Source organism: Protopterus annectens, chromosome 10.part0, assembly GCF_019279795.1.
Source record: "Protopterus annectens isolate FY-2018-M chromosome 10.part0, PAN1.0, whole genome shotgun sequence".
NCBI lineage: Eukaryota > Metazoa > Chordata > Ceratodontiformes > Protopteridae > Protopterus > Protopterus annectens.
In genome coordinates, this window is record NC_056744.1 from 828,977,199 (window position 1) to 828,990,981 (window position 13,783).

General features: G+C 44.5%; 1 protein-coding gene across 1 annotated transcript in view; it reads left to right on the plus strand.

Moving 5' to 3' along the window:
- The window catches only part of PKN2 (protein kinase N2), a 2,214,272-nt gene that overhangs the window by 1,873,004 nt on the left and 327,485 nt on the right, over positions 1 to 13,783 (plus strand). The gene's annotated exons all lie outside the window — the stretch shown is intronic.

Here is a 13,783-nt window from a genome sequence, read left to right on the forward strand (position 1 = left end):
AGACTTCCTTTTATTATCTCAACACAGACCCCTTGCTATTCCGCCAGTGTTAGATATTGTGGATGATGTGTATACTGAATCCAGCTTAAATCCTGATTCCTTACCTCCAGCCCCAGTTAAACCTGACAGGTACTACAGAGTCCCTGACTCACACAAATTTCTGTATAAAAGCCCTGTTGCTGACCCTGAAACTATTTCTCAGGGACCCAACAGGGTTAAGGCCTCATCAGCCAAGAATCCAGTTCCCTCGAACAGAGATTCCAGAGCATTAGACAGATGGGGAAAGAAAGTATATACTTCTGCAACTTTAGCAATGAGAGCCTTAAATTGCCAGTTTCACATGCTAAAATATCAGCAATTTTTGATGTCTCAGTTGAAACAAAAATGCTTCCAGATTCAGATCCTCCCAATTTTAAAGAAATGCAGGATTTATTGCATGCAGCTAAACAAGTGGGAAAACATACTTTGCAATGTGGTTTTGATTCTTTAGAGGCCTCCTGTAGAGCAGCAGTTACAGGCTCTGTCATTAGAAGACATGCTTGGTTAAAAGAACATACGTTACCAGATCATGTTAAAGCAAAATTATTGGATGCACCTTTGCAGCAGGATGTGTTATTTGGAGTTAAGGCAGAAGAGGTATTAAAGAAAATGGAGGATAAGGCAAAATCTATGCAAAGGGTGAAGGATTTCTTACAGGTTCAGCCTCCTCGATTTAGCAGAAATTGGCCAACTAAGAATTAGTCCTTTCCAGTTACAGACAGACCTCAAAGGGGCAGATACAGACGTCCAAGAGGTAGAGGTCAACCACAAGGTCCTTACAGGCCTCGACAATGGGGTGCATCAGCCCAGAAAGAAGGGGAAGACAGGCCCCAACCATATAAAAAGCAGCTCCAATGACTTCCCACTACAGCTGCCAAACAGCTCTCTCTTGGCAGCCACCTTGGGAGGAAAACTGGCACTTTTCTATAACAATTGGCATACGATCACCAAAGACAAATGGGTTCTCAACATTGTATCTCAAGGTTACAGGTTCCACTTTCACACTCTGCCAAGGTTAAAAGGAATGCCAAATCTGCCACCAAATCAATGGGCAGATGCTCAAAAACAAATTACAGCACTCATGGATATGAGAGCTATTCAAAAGGTATCACCACAGGAGCAAGGACAAGGATTTTACTCAAGACTCTTTCTGGTTCCCAGAAAGGACAAAGCCTGGAGGCCCATTCTGGATCTTTCTTCTCTAAACACTTACCTGGATGTTCCGAAATTCAAAATGTTGACACTACAGCAGCTTCTTCCTATACTGGCCAAGAAAACTTGGCTCGTGACCTTGGACCTCAAGGAGGCATACCTGCATGTCCCTATCAGACAAAACTGCAGAAGATACCTCAGATTCATAGCAGGTTCAGTGCACTATCAATTTGCTGCACTGCCCTTTGGCTTATCTACTGCGCCCGGGGTCTTCACAAAGTGCCTGGCACCAGTAATTGCATTTTGCAGACAGAAAGGAATTCACATTTATCTGCACCTGGACGACTTCCTGATTCAAGCAGAGAGCAAGGACATTCTTCTAAAGCATCTGGCGTTTGTAAAAAAGTTATTAAGTTGCCTGGGGTACACAGTAAACGAAAAGAAATCAAAACTAGTGCCCTCACAAGAGATAATATTCCTGGGTGCCAGCTTGAACACAGCGGCCCAGATGTCTTATCTCACGCCAGACAAGCAAGGACAACTGACTCAATACTTTCAATTGATGGCAACAAAGACCCAACTCCATGCAAGAAAAATTCTGCAAGCCTTGGGTTACATGGCATCTTGCATACTACTAATTCCATATGCTAGACTGCATATGAGGAAAATACAATGGTACCTAAAGAGTGTATGGTCTCAACACTGTCAAAGTTTGGAAACCGTTATGTCACTAATTCCTTGCCTTCAACAGGAGTTTCGATGGTGGGCTCAAGCTTGTCACCTCAACAAGGGACAGGCTTTTACTCGACCCACAGCCAGGCAAACACTGACAACAGATGCATCGGAAATAGCATGGGGAGCACACGACAGGCAAATGTATTCAGGGCAAGTGGCCCGCAGAACAAAGGCATCTTCACATCAATCAAAAAGAGATGCTAGCTGTACAAAATGCCCTTATAGCTTTCAAGGACCTGCTACATCTAGGACAACTACTACTAAAGACAGACAACATCACCATTATGTGGTACATAAACAAGCAAGGGGGCACTCACTCCTACCCCCTCTGCAGACAAGCCATGACCTTGTGGAACACAGCTCTAAACTATCAAGTTCATCTGCAAGCACAATTCCTGCCAGGAGAGAAAAATACACTGGCAGACGACTTAAGCAGAAACATCATGGATCCCTACGAATGAGAATTGAATCCACAAATATTCAGAAAGATAACACAGAAATAGTGAAACCCGGACATAGATCTGTTTGCATCCCCAATGAACTGCCAGCTACAGAAATTTTGCACAAGGAGTTACCATCCACAAGCATGGAAAGTGGATGCCCTCTCATTCAGCTGGAAAAACCTACAAGTATACGCTTTCCCACCACTACCTCTCCTTCCAAAGGTACTCATCAAAGCCAGGCAAGAAGAGCCAAAGATGATCCTGATTGCACCAGACTGGCCACGCCAGCACTGGTACCCAATAGTAAAGAACTTAGCACAAGGACCACCCTGGATTTTGCCTCAAATCCCACATCTGCTGACTCGGCACAACAATCAGATACTTCACAGCCAGCTAAAGACCTTAAACCTAGCTGCATGAAAGATTCCTTAGTCAAGCAAGCAATGCCTCTCTCCAAAGCTGTTATGGATGTCATTCTGGAGGCCAGAAGGCCTAGTACCAGGAAAGCCTATTTGGATAAATGGAAGAGATTCTGTGCTTGGAACCAGGCTCACAGCCTTGACCCTCTTGTCCCAAACATTCCTCAGATCCTACAATATTTAACTGAGATGCTGGACAAAGGCCTGTCCTTCTCATACATCAAGATCCACGCCTCTGCCATCTCTGCTCATTACAACACGGATCCACCGATTTTCTCTAATCCTTTGCTAAAACAGTACCCCAGAGGGGCTAAAAACATAAGACCGCCACGGAGAGCACCTACTACAACTTGGGATCTCAACTTTGTTTTGGAAAAAATAACTTTACCTTCTTTTGAGCCAGCTAACACAGCAGAATTAAAATATATCTCTTGGAAAACTGCTTTGCTCCTGGCAATAACATCAGCACAAAGAGTTTCAGAATTACAGGCACTAATGGCAGTGGAACCTTTCCTCATTTTCTACCAGGACAGGGTGTCTTTAAGAACTAACCCTACGTTTATGCCAAAAGTGGTATCACGTGTGGCTCTAAACCAAACTATTCACTTGCCAACTTTTTATCCAAAACCACAGAATAAAGGGGAGAGACTACTGCATTCTTTGGACATTCACAGGCAGTTATGCTTCTTCTTGGACAAAACCAAAGCTTTCAGAAAATCTGAGCAATTATTGGTAGCATATGCTGCAGGAGCACAGGGAAAAGCCATTTCAAAACAGACTATTTCAAAATGGATAGGACATTGTATATGTTTCTGCTATACACACCATGGGAAACCTGTACGTAGCAGCAATAGATCTCACTCCACCAGGGCAACAGCCACTTCAACTGCCTACCTCAGAGGAGTACCTACCAAGGATATTTTGGAAGCAGCAACTTGGAGTTCTGTGCATACCTTCACCAAGCATTACCATCTGCCTCTATACTCTAAATCCAGAGCTGGCTTTGCCACTGCAGTGCTGCAGGGCCTTATAGCCACCCCTAATGCCTTATAAAACCAGCCACCCTACCTCAGCTTTGGGATTCTACCCAAGTGGTAATGACTGCAGCAGTGTAACACAATGAACATAGTACAGTTTTGTACCTACCATAAATGTAAATGTTCAAGTGTATACACTGCTACAGTCCAGGTTACCCTCCCTCCTTCCCATCTTACTTGCTGGTACGTACCTATGTCTTCTACCCTTTACTACCTATGGGGAGTATTTGCTGGTAACTGAAAGTTGTTTGCTTTTTTTATATATGTTTTATTAGCAATTTGAATTGCCTACCTATTTGGGGGCACCTGACATCTGGGGCAAGAAAAACTGAAGAAAATGGCGTCTGCTGCATCTTAACCCTGTCGCACTGACAGCAACTGACGCCGGACCAAGACTTTGGAACTCAGGCCGACTGGGGAACCGCCTAACGGCAGGATAACCCAAGTGTAATGACTGCAGCAGTGTATACACTCGAACATCTACATTTATGGTAGGTTCAAAACTGTACTTTTCCCACCCTCCATCCCCCTCGTCTCTCTCTCTCTCTCTCTCTCGTACTCTCTCCTTTCAGGGAATTTTTGGTATTTACTTTCTACTGGTGGTGTTCTTCCACCATAACCTAGCTCCCTTTTTGGGGGTTTCTGACAGTTGGGGCAAGAAAAACTGATGTAACGGCATCGGCTGCCTGTTTCTGTACCACTGACGACCTAACATCAGTCCTGGAGCAACAGCAACCAATGCAAAAATACTAAGCCTCTGACATTCGGGCCGACTGAGGGCTCCCCCTGGCAGGATAAACCAAGTGTTATGACTGCAACAGTGAATACACTCAAACATTTACATTTATGGTAAGTGTACACAACTGTACTTTTCTCTTGGCACAGATTCAGGTGGGAGTTCTCCCAGGTCCTAAGCCTGTGAGTCAGGAGACCGTTGCCAGTGCTACTCCACCCATCTTGGCTCCTTCTCCGATCTGACCCTTGGCTTCAGAGGCCTTGAATTCCCGTCTTCTGATACCATCTGTATCGGATCTGAATATTGTTTTATCTTCGGCTGCAGTACATTCTCTGTGTACCGGTTCTGAGTGTGTTGGATTAGGATGACTCTGAGCAGTAGTGTTGTAGTTGGATCAGAGGTGTTAGTTGACTCAGAAGTTTTCAGAGCCATCTCTGCCCCTTGGAGCCTTGGCATTGGACAACTCGGCTCCAACTTTTGCCTCAGGTGGGCTGCCTTCAGGTTAGAGGGAGCCGATGGTCCAGAAGTATGCCTTTGTGGCTCCATTGGTCCCCTTCTCCCCAGAGTGTTCTGCCTTTGAGGTGGTGTGTGTTCTGTGCCTCTGGAAGACAAATGATTCCACCCTCCTCTGATCTTCCCCCTGGATCCCATATTTCTTTATGTCTTGAGCCTCAGTACTCTCTCTCTCTCTGGCTCCACAGGGATAGCCAGCCAAGAGTCTCCAGCCTACCCAGCAGGGTATACTTGTATCTTCTCATACTTTGGAACATCCCACTGAATAAGTCTCTAGGAAGAGAAGGTGCAAGAGGAGGCATTTAGACTCTCCTCAAAAGTTGGTCACAGAAGATACCAATTTTGATGAGGGAGAAGTGTCCTCAAGATTACACCTGATGATGTCTCCTTTGGAGACATCCTGGAGATCCTGAAGCAAAGAGGTAGCTGGTCTACTGATAACCACTTCCCAAGTGGAATTGCTTTTCCTGGAAGCCTTTTGGTCTGGCCAGTCTACCTCCTGGGTGGCACAGCCTGCTGGTGAGCTCATTGATTTGATCTCTAGGCAGGTGTGGAAGGAACCCGATGCTGTTGAGCTGATCCCTGAGAGACCAGACAGGATCCTGGCATCACCAAAAGGAAGAGAGTTTTGGAGCAAAGGAGTACTGGTAGATGCTGTGGTCATAACAGCTGCCAAAAAGAAGTAACTCATGAAACAGAGTTAGTCTATCCATCCCCCTAACAGAGACAGATTTGGGAAGTGTGTATATGCTCAGTGACCTTTGCACTCAGGTCGCTGAATTATTTGGTGCACCTTACTAGACTTCTGAGGGACCTGATTAAAGAACTTTACAAATCCCGCTCTGGGACCATTACTTCTAAGGCACAAATTTCTGTTGACTCTCAGTTGGCTGCTCTACAATCCATCTCAAATTTGTTCATGAGGCTTATTTCACGTGCAGTTGAAGGTACCTCAAGGGCAGTGGGTTCAGGCATTTCCATTAGGTGATATGCACCTGTGTGATTTCATGGAGCCCTTCACGTCCTCCTTCATGAATGCACCCTTTGACGTAAGTCCTTTGTGTAGTTCTAAATTGAAATGCACACTCTGCAGGTGTGAGCAAGATGGTAAGAGCCTGACTGCAATGGGTGTGTTTTTCATATCCTCAAAGGACCTTCTCTAGGAATCAATGGGGAGGTAAAAAAATGTGGTTCAGAAAGTCCCAGGGTCCTTTCCATGATCCATGTGGAGATAGTTCCTCCAGGGGAGGGGGGGATTCTAACGGAAAATGCCACTCATGCAGCAGAGGAGGCCCCACAGAACGAGGGGTCCAGATATACCTTCTTTGACAGACCCTACCAGCACTCCTGAAAAGAGGCCTGATTGTTCACCTCTGGAGTCAGTCTGGGGTCATCTCTCCCTCCACCAGAAAGTCTGGCTAGACATTGAAAAAGATACATGGGTGCAGAGGATTATTTTCCCAGGTTATATAATATCCTTTTTTTACTATCTCCCTTAACAGTTAACAAAATTCCCGATATTCCACTCAGTCAGAGGAAAGCAGCAGCTCTAGAAATAAAAAAGCTGCTAGTAAAAAGACATTGAAGAGGTCCCCCAGACCAGAAAGAGTCCAGAACTTACTCAAGATTCTTTTTATTGACAAACAAAACAGGAGATTGGAGGCCAATTGGATCTCGGCAATCTGAACAAATCAGTCCAGTACACAAAGTTCCGATTGGTCATGGTTCATTCCATTTTGCCCTACCTACACAAGGACGACTGGATGTGTTCAATAGATATCCTTCCATTCAGTGGTTACAGCATTTCTTACATCTTGTGATTCCCTGCCATGAGTAGCCTGATGTCTGGCCAGTATTCAAAAACCTACTGTTGCTTTAAGGTATGCTGTATATCATATGTATGCTCCTCGCTTAGCATAGGACATAAAGGTAACATCCGGACGTACTATCCTCTGAACTTCTTTGCTGCCAGTCCCAACACATCTCTCGATCATTGGTTTGAATGACCACATCTTTGCCCCCAGTTCAACCACGTCTTTTGTTCATCGATCTGAATGCTTATGGCCCTGTTTGCTGGTTTCAAGCCATTGCAGATAAGTACCCCATTGGGATTTTTTTTTTCTTGATGTTTTGTTGCTTCTGGAGGTTCATGTCATCCAGGAAGGGTAAATGCCAGTGCGAGAGACAGATTCCCCATAAAGACCGCCACGGCAAATGTTTATTTTGCCTAGGTGTCTCTCATAACCATACAATCTGTTCTGTTTGTCAGGCTTTTGTACCAAAGACGCTGCATAGTAGGCTTTCTTCCTTTGCTTTTTATCCGGATAACATGAAAAGAACTTGCCATCCCGAGGGCCAGCCGTTAAGGAAGAAGAAGGTTAAGAAACTAAGACTGGAATCTTCCGCTGTCCAGCCTCCGGTTTCTCCCAAGGTCAGTAAGAACCCAGAGGTTCACCGGATTTGTTGCCTGGTTTGTATGCTGCGACCAGGTTGGGGCTGACAGAGATCCTGCTTTCAGCACGTCTGATGAAACTTTGTAGGTGCCCGTTTCGGACATTCAGAGGGAACCACAGTTGATTATTTCTGAGGAGACTAAGGGTGTTCTGTAGATTTTTAGTTAGGGAAGAAGTTTTACTACTGTTATAAATGCTGTTCTGAGTCAGCGCCTTCTAAGTTTTATAGGGTGGATGTTCCATTAAAGAAGAAACAAAAGTTAACATTTTCTCCTGCTTGTAGGGAACCACAGAGTGAGTGGTAGGCCTTTACTCAAGAGTTTAATGCTTTTATGGCATTAAAATCTCCTCAGGTGGTTTCTGTTCCAGTTCCCCCTTGGTCCTCTACTCCCCTTAAAAGGCCAAGGGAATAGGATTCCTCTGAGGAGGAGTTGGATTCTGATGAGGAATTCCCTTGCTTACTCTTCCCAAATTCCTTTTGACTGTGGGTAAGAGGAAGAGGAATCTAATAGTCATGATACTCCCTTTGAAGAAATATCCTTTGGGGACACAATCTCCAGGATGTCGGAATTGTTTTAAATGGGATTGTGCTCAGGTCTCTGAAATCCATAAGAGGGACTGCGAGTTGCTGTAGATGGAATCTCCTGTTATTCCTCCTGTTTTGGCTTTTTTGTTGAAGCTCCTGATTCTGTGCCCCCAGCTCCCAAGAAGCCTGATAGGATTTATAGGGTGCCTGAGGATTGTAACTTTTTTGTACACATGTCCTGCTGCTTGACCCCTCAATGGTGTCTGTAGCCTCTGACAAGCCTTCTCATTTGCTTCCTTCGTCCAAGTTACTGCTTTCTGCCCAAGTTACTGCTTTCTGGTAAAGACTGCCGAACCATGGAAAGGCTCGGTAAGAAGGTTTACACTCAGTTACCTTGGCTTTTAGGGCTGCTAGTTATCAGACCCATATGTGCAGGTATGTGTTGGCTCTCCTTTCTCAGGATTGTCAGCTTATTTCTCATCTCCCAGACTCTGTGGGTAAAACTTCTGCTCTTTCCTTGTTAGGGACTTCCTCACAAGTGGTTCATCATTCCAGTAAGTGTAGTTATGATGCAGCAGATGCCCCTTCTAGGGCTGCTGCTTTTGGTTCAGTGATGAGGAAGGTATTCTTGGCTTTGGCTTTAAACTTTACCTGATGGTATCAAGGCTAAGTTGATGGATGCATGTCTTGATAATAAACACTTGTTTGGGGAAGCAGCTGCTGGTTTGTTTAAGTCCCTTAACTCATTACTTCCAAGCGACACCTCCAGGTGCATCTGCAGTTAACTCCTGCTGATGCTTCTTGGCATCAAATATTGTTTGTTCATATTTGCATCAATAATTCCCAAACCATGTTATGTACAAGATTTTAAAATATTTCATCTTAAAGTTTACCAATAGTAAACTAAACTGCATTAATATTATTTAACCTCTGTCTAGTGCAGGTAAGTAGATATTAACTGTTGTTTTTATGATATTAATTTGTATAGATATAATTTTCACATTTTTCTAAATAGCTCAACAACCAAGTAACACATACAGGACTCCTTAGCTTATTATGACAAGTCTCAGCGATAGTAATAAAATGCTGCTGACAGTAGGTGTCTACCTTATGTGGTTGCTGAAATATTGTAAGTTGTTTACAAAATATTAAAAATGTAAAAATGTAATAGTTACTGTGTTTACTGTGACTTATAAAATTCCGTTTAATACCTAGCACCTAAAGAATACTACCACTATAAAACTAGGTTGTGCTGAAGAGTTTGCCATTAATATTACTTTCCTAATCATTATGGTTTTAGAGATATGAACATTTGTTTAAACTGTGAGGACATAATTTGATTCTGTGAAAAGGCTTAGGCTCCACCCATTGGAAGTTACAGTGAAGACTTCCTTAACTCCACTGAAGTGAATGAGTTAAGGATAGTAGGCAGGCCTTACGGCATCTCAAACATGTGTTTGTCTGACCTGTGCCTAAATTTCAGAGAAACTACCCAAATAAGCCACCCTTTGTTCATTGTCAATCTTGCCTTTCTAAGGGCAAAAAGAGTGGCAAGCGGGCTCCTTCTGCTAAGGCTACTCAAATTTTGGGGACTCTGAAGTCTTCCATTCCTGATAAACCAGGTGCTATCTGACTGTCCGTCTCACATTCCTGATGTTCATCGTGTTTCACTGTTGCAGTCATTATTCTTGGGTTATCCTGCTGGCAGGCTACCCGCAGTCGGCCAGAATTCCAAAGTCTAGGTCCGGCGTCGGTTGCGGTCGTCTCTTCCCTGACGTCAGTGCGCCAGGAGTATAGATGCAGCCGTTGCCATTTTCTTCAGTCTTTCTTGCCACGTGGTGCCCGAAGCAAAAGCAGTTCGCAAGTGTTGGTCGGCTGACTCCTGAGATTTTCAAATCCGAATTTCAGAACTGAAGTCTTCATTAAAGCTAAGTACCCCATTGGGGGAACTTTTTTCTTGCTCCAGACCGATGTCAGAAAAAGTTAACAATTGTATTTCTTGTGGGAAGCAAATACCTCATAAGGGTTTTCACTCTTACTGTATTCCTTGCCTAGGCCCTGTTCACAACGTTGCTAAGTGTCGGTTTTGTGCTAGATTTAACCAACGCACTATTAAGCGTTGGTTCTATTTTGCATTTCATTACTTTGGCCGAAGATTTAATTATATAATGCCATCGGAACAGCCGACCACCGGAGTTTACAAAAAAATGCAAGGAAAAGGATAGGCATCCGAGGTCCAAAACCGACGATGAGGCCTCCGTTAGGCCAGTCGCCAGTTCGCCGGTTGTCAGTGAGGCGCTTTCGCAGCCCCTGGCACCCGCTACCTCAGAGCCACAGGCCGCTTCCGACTCCCATGTGGAGCCAAGTGGGCCTCTGGATACTCAAGGTATTGGACACTCGGAAATCATTCCCTCAGATGGAAGCGGAGCTGCTGAGCAGGCATCTGCTTCTGAGGGTGTCTTCAGACCTACACAACTGTATGTTAAGCCATCTTCAGCTTCAAAGGCAAAGGCTAAAGCAGCTCTAAAGACAAAGAAACAAGTACAGCATTCTCCTACTCAGACTTCCATGCCTGAAAAACAGATGCTTAAAATGGCCGAAGACCTAATTACTTTGATCAGGGGTTCCCATCCCCCTCCTGATAAGAGGCCTAGGCAAGAGACAGAATATGATTCTTCTGATCAGGTTTATATTTATTCTGATTACTCTTCTGAACAGGATTATTCCATGCTTCCCTTTTAGGACTGTGATGCTGAAGAATCCGTTCCTTTAGCCTCTCCTCCTGAGGATTATTCTTTTAGGGAAACCCTGCATGCCATGAGGGAGCATCTCCACTGGGAGAGCCAAGATTATTCTGAATCTAAGAAAAGGCTCAGAGACTTTGTGCTACTTCCTCAGCACAGACCCCTTGCTATTCCACCTGTTCTAGACATTGTAGATGATGTATTTTCAGAGTCCGGCCTGTCCCCTGTCTCTTTACCCCCTGCACCTGTTAAGCTAGACAGATACTACAGGGTCCCGGATTCTCATAAATTCCTATATAAAAACCCCGCTGCTGACCCAGAAACTATATCTCAGGGTCCCAAAGAGGTCAAAGCTACCCTGTCCCCTCTGATAGGGATTCTAGGGCTCTGGACAGATGGGGGAAAAAAGTTTACACTTCTGCTACCTTGGCTGTAAGGGCTTTAAATTGTCAGTTTCATATGCTTAAATATCAGCAATATTTAATGTCACTGCTTAAACAGAAATTGTTGACAAATACTGAATGTTCAGAGAACAAGGAAATGCAGGATTTATTGCATGCAGCTGAACAAGTGGGAAAGCATGCTTTGTAGTGTGGTTATGATTCACTGGAGGCCTCTTGCAGGGCCGCTGTTACAGGTTCTGTTATTAGAAGGCATGCTTGGTTAAAGGAACAGAATCTGCCTGATCATGTTAAAGCAAAATTATTAGATGCCCCATTACAGCATGATACCGTGGTACTAAAGCAGAAGAGGTGTTGAAAAAATGGAGGATAAAGCAAAATCCATGCAGACAGTTAAGGATTTCTTACAGGTACAGCCACCCAGATTTAGCAGGAACTGGCCTTCTAAAAATTGGTCCTTTCCAGTGTCAGACAGACCACAAAGAGGCAGATACAGGCGTCCCAGAGGCAGATCTCAGCCCCAAGGCTCATACAGGCCTAAGCAATGGGGTGCTCCTACCTCCAAAAGCGGAGAAGACAAATCACAACCTTACAGGAAACAGTTCCAATGACTTTCCTCTGCCAGATCCAAGCACTTTTCTTTTGGCAGCCCCCTTAGGGGGAAAACTAGCACTTTTTTCATCAAATTGGCAAATGGTTACCCAAGACCAATGGGTTTTGAACATAGTGTCCCAAGGCTACAGGTTCCATTTTCACACTATACCAAGGTCAAAAGGTATGCTAGATCTGCCACACAATCAATGGGCAGAGGCACAAAAGCAAATTACAGCCCTCATGGACATGAGGGCCATTCTACAAGTACCACAACAAGAGCAGGGGCAAGGATTTTACTCCAGACTTTTCCTAGTGCCCAGAAAGGACAAAACCTGGAGACCAATATTGGACCTGTCTATACTAAATACGTTTCTGGAAGTTCCAAAATTCAAGATGTTGACTCTACAGCAGCTACTGCACATGCTGGGCAAGAAGGCTTGGCTCATAAGTTTGGACCTAAAAGAGGCATACCTGCATGTCCCAATCAGACAATCTTGCAGAAGATACCTCAGATTCATAGCTGGCTCAATGCACTACCAATTCTCTGTACTGCCCTTTGGCTTATCTACTGCGCCCAGGGTCTTCACAAAATGCCTGGCACCAGTAATTGTGTTTTGCAGACAAAGAGGAGTTCAAATATATCCCTACTTGGATGACTGCCTTATTCAAGCAGAGAACAAACACATTCTTCTAAAGCATCTGGCGTTTGTAAAATGATTACTAATTGGCCTAGAGTACACGGTAACCAAAAAGAAATCAAAACTAGTGCCCTCTCAAGAGATAATATTCCTGGGTGCAAGCTTAAATACAACTGCCCAGATGGCTTACCTCATGCCAGATAAAAAACAACTGACTTCTTACTTCAAAAAATTGACAACAAAGACCCACTTATCTGCAAGGAAAATCCTGCAGGACTTTGGTTTCATGGCATCCTGCATTCTACTAATTCCATATGCCAGACTGCATATGAGGAAACTACAATGGTATCTAAAAAGTGTTTGGACTCAGCATTGCCACAGCCTGGAGACAGTAATTACAGTCATTCCCTGCCTGCAACAGGAGTTTCAATGGTGGGCAGAAGCATGTCACCACAACAAGGGTCTGCCATTCAGTTTACCCACAGCCAGATAGACACTGACAATGGATGCATCAGAATATGCCTGGGGTGCACATATGGCAGGAAAATGTGTTCAGGGCACATGGCCTGCAAGCCAGATGCATCTTCACATCAATCAAAAAGAGATGCTAGCTGTTCAAAATGCCCTGACAGCTTTCAAGGATCTACTTCATCCAGGACAGCTACTGATAAAGACAGACAATAACTACGGTCATGTGGTACATAAACAAGCAGGGAGGTACACATTCCTACCCCCTCTGCAGACAAACAGTGACCTTATGGGACACAGCATTGACTTATCAAGTTCACGTGCAAGCACAGTTCCTACCAGGAAAAACAAATACTCTGGCAGATGAACTAAGCAGAAACCTCATGGATCCCCACGAGTGGAAACTGGATCCACAAGTCTTCAGCATGATGATAAGGAAATGGGGATGCCCAGACATAGATCTATTTGCCTCCCCTCACAACTGCCAATTGCAGAGATTTTGCACAAGGATTTATCACAAGCAAGCATGGAGAGTGGACGCCCTATCCTTCAGCTGGAAAAATCTAACAGTATATGCCTTTCCTCCACTACCTCTCCTTCCCAGGGTACTCCTAAAGGTCAGACAAGTGAAGCCACAAATGATACTGATTGCACCAGACTGGCCACGCCAGCATTGGTACCCAGTCCTAAAGAGCTTGTGTCAAGGTCCAGCATGGATATTGCCTCAAACTTCTCACTTGCTGACCCAACAAAACAATCGGATTCTGCACAGCCAACTCAGGACCTTAAATCTGGCAGCATGGCGGATAATGTAGCCATTCAGAACACTCCTCCTTCAAAAGCTGTTATGGATGTTATATTGGAGGCCAGGAGGCCTAGTACCAG